Consider the following 6,184-nt stretch of genomic DNA (forward strand, 5'->3'; position numbering starts at 1 on the left):
ATTTTCACAAACATCACACGCAAGAATTTGGACTCAGATTCAGATTTTCATTTATAGAATAGCATAGTGCATGAGCATTTGGAATATTATCAGATTTAAAAGGTAATCCTGTTGCTTATTTTTTTATCAGTATATTCCAATCTAAGGTCACAAAACTGGTCTAAAGTGAGAGCACAGCAATGTATGGAGAATGCTCCAGATTTTAGCATTTACATCAGCCCTGTGAAAAAATTTCATCATTTCACCGTTAAATGTATTCATTCTTACAGCTAAGACATAGGGCAACAGTCAGCTTTACCACAGTCCAAGAATAACCCGTTTGCAACATAATTTTTTCGGCAGCAGAGAGTGTACAGCACTGGGAGATAACTGAAAGTAGTTCTGTTGCTCTGTAAACTTGCTTTTATGTGAGACGAGATCTTACAATGTGTGGCTGGGAAAAGCAAATGGCCCCAAACATCAGTGGGTAAAGTATGATCAGGTCTCTTGATACTGAGAATTATTCTCCACTACATTTGCATCCGATGTTTAATTATCGCAATTATAAACGTGTTGCATGACACCGCAGGGTACAAGTATCTTCCCGTTTGTGTAGAAAGTGCCAGTAGAATCTGATGTGTCATTCTGAAAAAAACCCAGATTTCCCCTGTTCAGTCAAGACGGCCCGTGATATTGCGCAAAGGAACAACACCAAAAAAAATGCTCTTTATCTAAATCCATTTTCCATTCATGGAATCAAGTTCCTACTTGAAGATTGTTGTTCCTCAGGGCTGGGGTGGGACTCAAACATGAAAGGCTAACAATTTAGGAAGAGATTTAAAAAATGTTTTTTTTTTTTTTTTTTTTTTTGGACATGCCTTGAATTTAGTACAGAATGTCACATCTTCAAAGAGACTTCTAGCGGAACTGCTTTAAACGTCTACATCTCAATCCCAACCCGACAAATTACACAGCACATATGGAAATGGTGTACTCTGGACATGCGGGTTAGCTCACTCCTGCCAGTACCCCTGTGCTTCATGCCACTTCTAAAGGCTTGGAAGTATGAAACATAGACAGCCATTGATCTGTTATGTAAAGGTCACCCTTTCGAGAGCATAGTAGTCTCTGGGGTATGAAAGGAATCCAGGTGTTCATTTCACATCCACTCTGCGCAGCTATATTGACTGGCAGCCAGAATCAATGTCTTGTGTTTTGTTGTTGGACAAGATGCTTGACTAGTACTGTCTGGACCAGCATTTATGGAAAATGTGCATATCTATGTTTTCACGTCAAATCTCAACATATAGATGAACTTACATTGCAGAACATAGTTCTGAATATTTGTTATTATGATTCAGTGTGTATGGTAATACATTCTACAATGTATATCCAAATATGCATACATGAAAGTGGCAATACAATTACATTTTAATATGTGCACTACATTTCAGGTAGACTCCATTTTCATTTAAGATTAACATCTATTGTTTTTTGTGTCTGAGGAGGGTCAGGGAGTGCTGGCCCGATAAATGAGGAGAGCTGCAGCTTGAAGAAATTGTTCTCGCCGAAAATAAAGCTCCCCTTTCCAGAATGAAATCACAGTCATAAAGGGGCCACACGCTGTGCTCGGTGTTTATTCAAACAGCACATGGAACGGAGTGATCACACACACACACACACACACACACACACACACACACACACACACACACGGCCCATGTGTTTTAGGTATTTGTGAGGAGCGTTGCAAGCACAACAAACACGCCAATTCCAAAGGGGTCCGGGGCTCGTGATGGCATTACCTTGTGGCATGGTGAAATCTGATTGGTCACGGATCGTTTGAATGTCTGCCCGGGATACCCCTCTATTGTGGATGTGACGGAGGCTTAAGCTACTTATCTGAATAAGTGCTCTCGGGGCATTTGTTTTTATAGGCCACAGAACTGCACATCATTTGCTTGAACGGTGTATGATGAAGAGCTCATATATATATATATATATATATACATGAAAGACCTGTTTACATTGCACGCCAAAGGTTTTATGATGTGGGAAACAGAGGTAAGCTTTACTGTTTACTGTGGCGACCTCTGATTGGCTGTCCAAGTACCCTAAGTACCCTCTAAACTTCATGCATCCATGCATACTTCAGACTTACATTGCTGTTGGGCGATATAAGTCACCGTGGTACTGTAAGGTCTGTTCGTTTGTGGGTTCTGCAATGTACCTGTCATGGTGGCTGGCCGACAGGATGCAAATAAGCAGAGGCAAACGGATATGCGCCTTAACTAATGTATCTCATCTGAACTGATGTTTGGGTACACAACGGGACTTCTCCACACACCAAAGTCACACTGCATGTATAAAACAATACGCCAAAGGGAAAAAAAGAGAGAAGGAACCGGAATGATTTAACAGTACTTACCTGTTGCAGTTCACGTGAGCAATCGCCTGCAGACAGACCTCTGCCAAATAGTGTAATGTAAGCTTTAAACATGGAAACAATGCCTCCTTTTATTCTATATGGACTACGGACCTGACCTTATGCGTACCTGCTCCGCCTCACAGGTGTAGTATCAGTGCTTTCCTAAATAGTCTACAGCTGTATTGACAGTGTGTGGGTTCACCGTCACGTGACAGTGAGCAGGTCCCATAAACTCTACTACACATGATAAACAGCAGTGGGTCACAGAAAGGTCAAAGTTACACATCCAGTGTAGTGAAATACAGAGCAGCCCTTGCCCAGTAATGTAGGGTTTCTTTGTGTATCAAATGGACAACAGGCATGGGAATAGTCCCCTTTATGCCCTCTTTGCCTCTTTAAAATTCATTTTAAAATTCCCGTGAAGGCCTGAGTTCTGTGGAGGGTGTTGTTCTCAGAGTGCTGTCACTAGTTAATGTATCGTACGTGCAAATTCCGCACAAGGTCATCTGCATGGCTACAATGACAGACCTCCTAGTCACGCACACCACTCCGGCAGTCTGATGTCACCCTTCGTCCCTCTAACACGCAGTGTTGCTGGTTGTCGTGTGAGAGCGGCCGGCGCCATTGGAGACCATGGCGAGACCGCAATCTCCACTGCAGCAGCGGATTAGGTTTTGCTTGAACTGTGACCCTTTGAACCATGCCTCCCCCCCCCCCCCCCCCCCTCCTGTTTGTGAGGAGACAGGGGGAACAGGAAGACGCTAATCACCACTCAATCCCGCGCGCCGCACCCCTGCCGCGTCCAATCGCTCACACACAAGGAGCGGCCCCACCCCTCCCCCACCCACAACCCCCTCCCCCCTGCCACCCGCACGCTCTCACGTGCACGCCCGGGCCGGAATGCGGAGGAAGTTATTGTTTTGAGGGCGGAGTTGCCGCCTTTGTTCTCCCCCGTGGACTGAGGTGGCCTGACACGGCTGGCCGCCACCCTGTGTCTTCTATTGGCTCCGTTCTGAAGGTTCCATTCTAGTCGGTGACAATAAGAACAAGTCCCTGGAACAGCCAGGCGGAACGGGCCGTTATGCGTCCGCGGAGAGTGAACTGAGAGGTTTAGTTTAGGGAGCGGGTTTAAGACACCGTTTGGCACAAGGGAGGCCGTGCAGAGTGACTGTTGAGTCATAGCCTCAAGCATTTCATTGTTCCTTGAGACCCTAACTTGAAACCCTAACTTGAAACCCTCTACTCGTGCCATGAGAACACGTTTCCAGCTGTCCTGCTGGTCCCGTGCATAAGGCTTGCAAAATCTAATACTCTTGTCTTACAGTATTTTTTGTACAAACACCCATATGACATAGATATTCTAGGCGCTGAATATTAATGCAAAAATGAGCAAACATGACCACAATCACTGAAAAACGAACACAACGCCAAAGGTGGTGGTTGTGAATTGATGTGGCAAAACCTGATGCCTCGGCTTTTTCCGAGATTTTTTTACAGTTAAACCTGGTAGCAAGTTGAGATCCAGATGTTTTTTTTCCCCTCAACATCTGGTGAAGCTGAACACTGTAGACTGCTGTAGGAAGCTGAGACTTAATGACATGGCTGGGGAGTCGCCCGTGATCTATTACACAACATGCTACAGCCCTCATGGCCTCGGCCTTTCAGTGTCGAATTGATCAGTGATCAAGACATTGCAGGCACTGTTGAAAATGTTTAACTGCAATTCATGCTATATTTACAGTGCCAGTCAAAAGTTTGGACACACTAACTCATAGAAGGTTTTTTTAGAATAGCAGTAAAGACATCAAAACTATGAAATAAAACAAATGGAATGCAATGACCAAAAATGTTAAATCAAAACTATTTTATATGTTAGATTCTTCAAAGCAGCCAAAAAACATTTTTTAAAAAATATTTTTTTTGAAAGATATTCATACATAGACAAATATAAATAGTGAAATTCATAATTCCAAGCACTTAAGCACAAGTCTTTAGATCAAAATGTCCCTGAATGCATGAATTACACATACACAGTGGCCTCATTTGTCACGTTGTTGAATATATCAAATCACTGCTCATGAAAGGGGCATCAAAACGTGAACCATTATGTTTAATGAAGATATTATTTTCATTGTGAGGAACTGGGTGTGTGGCTCTGACAGAAAAGGTTAAGCACTTAGCAGTAGTAAAAACATAGTAGTCTGTGATGTCTGAACAGCTTCTTGGTATTGCATTAGAACAACAGAGGTAACCGAAGTAGTAGCACGAAAGGAAGTGGCATTCAGAGAGAGTCCTGCTATAACACGCACAGCATTTCAATTCAGAGCCAAAGGAAATTGTTCAAAGGACATATTTCAACATCAATCTGAAACTGTGAAATGTCCAGCCACTCCTTATTGCACACCTTATCTTGTTCTTTTTCTTCATTGACCAATTCATGTTGGTACTTAGAGTTAAATGACTATAGAGTTAGAGTTAGAGAGATTTAACTTAGAGTTAAATCTTTATGCTTGTTGGAATTCATAACCTTTGAATATTAAAATTTCTTATGAGAATAAAGCATCACCACAGTCAGTATAATATCAGAATAACAGAGGACACGTCTTTCCTTTACAATCCTGAAAAAATGTCCTTCACATCTCTAAATATCTGCAGTGATTAATGCATACAACAAAAATACATGTTAGCATGTAAAAAATGTACATTAATTTAGTCCTGTTGGATTAAATTAATAAAATGTACTCTCCCACGTAGTCACAATAAAATAATCATGTCTACGAGCCCAATGGAAGAGCGTCCATTTAAATTCAAATTAGACTATGGTGCCACCCAGTGGTAATGTTTCTCCACTGCAAGAACGCTAGTACACATTAATGTCAACAAATTGGGCGCCAATCCGCCCTGACCCCTGTAAAGCCATGCTGAGCCTGAAACAAGATCTCAGCCAGCTGTCGGAGAGGCCAACGCGTTCTTCTCATCAGCAAGTGGTGGAGGGATGACCACACGGGCCACAGATACGCAATTTCTTTGTTTCGATATATTGTTAAAACCAGTTCCTTTGTTATCTTTCCAGGAACACGTCCTACGATGACGGCTCTTATTGTCCCCATGTGTGTACATTAGCACAGCAACCTGGGGGGGGGGGGGGGGTGAGACAGTGAACCAAACTGTAGCGGAACAATTGAGAAGACAATGAACTAAACTGCAGTGCGGAGTAACGACAGAAAAATAAGGTGAGATTACAACCAGAGACGCACAACCATAGATACTGCATAAGTAGAAACAAAAAAAAGAAACAAAAAAAAAACAAAAAAAGTAAAATCAAATCCCTCTGTTCCAAGTCATGCCTGCCTGTGCACCAATGGTGTCAACAGCTTAAATAGTGACTAGAACCTTCACCAGACCACAGAGGAACACAGAGGAACTCTTAAAGAACTTTGTAGCCAGACTGTCCTTATCTTTTTAAACTTTATTTTTCCAGACACAACATTGATCCAAACCCATAAAAAGGCCCCCGTTTGTGTTTTGTGCTACAGTTAGATAGATATGGAACATCATAACTGATGTTTCACGATTCTCACATCCCCTCTCACATCCTTTATCATGTGACCATTCATTTAATTAATTACAAGCTTGACGCTTCTTCCAGTCCTACTTAACAGAATCAAAAAGGGAGAGGTGCAGATGTTAACATCTGGCTGGTTGTGCCGCACTGTCTGAACCATGTCCGCACACGGCCACAACAGATTTACACACTCAGCCCAGGTTGCCCACACC

This window comes from Megalops cyprinoides, chromosome 22 (genome assembly GCF_013368585.1).
Source record: "Megalops cyprinoides isolate fMegCyp1 chromosome 22, fMegCyp1.pri, whole genome shotgun sequence".
Taxonomy (NCBI): Eukaryota; Metazoa; Chordata; class Actinopteri; order Elopiformes; family Megalopidae; genus Megalops; species Megalops cyprinoides.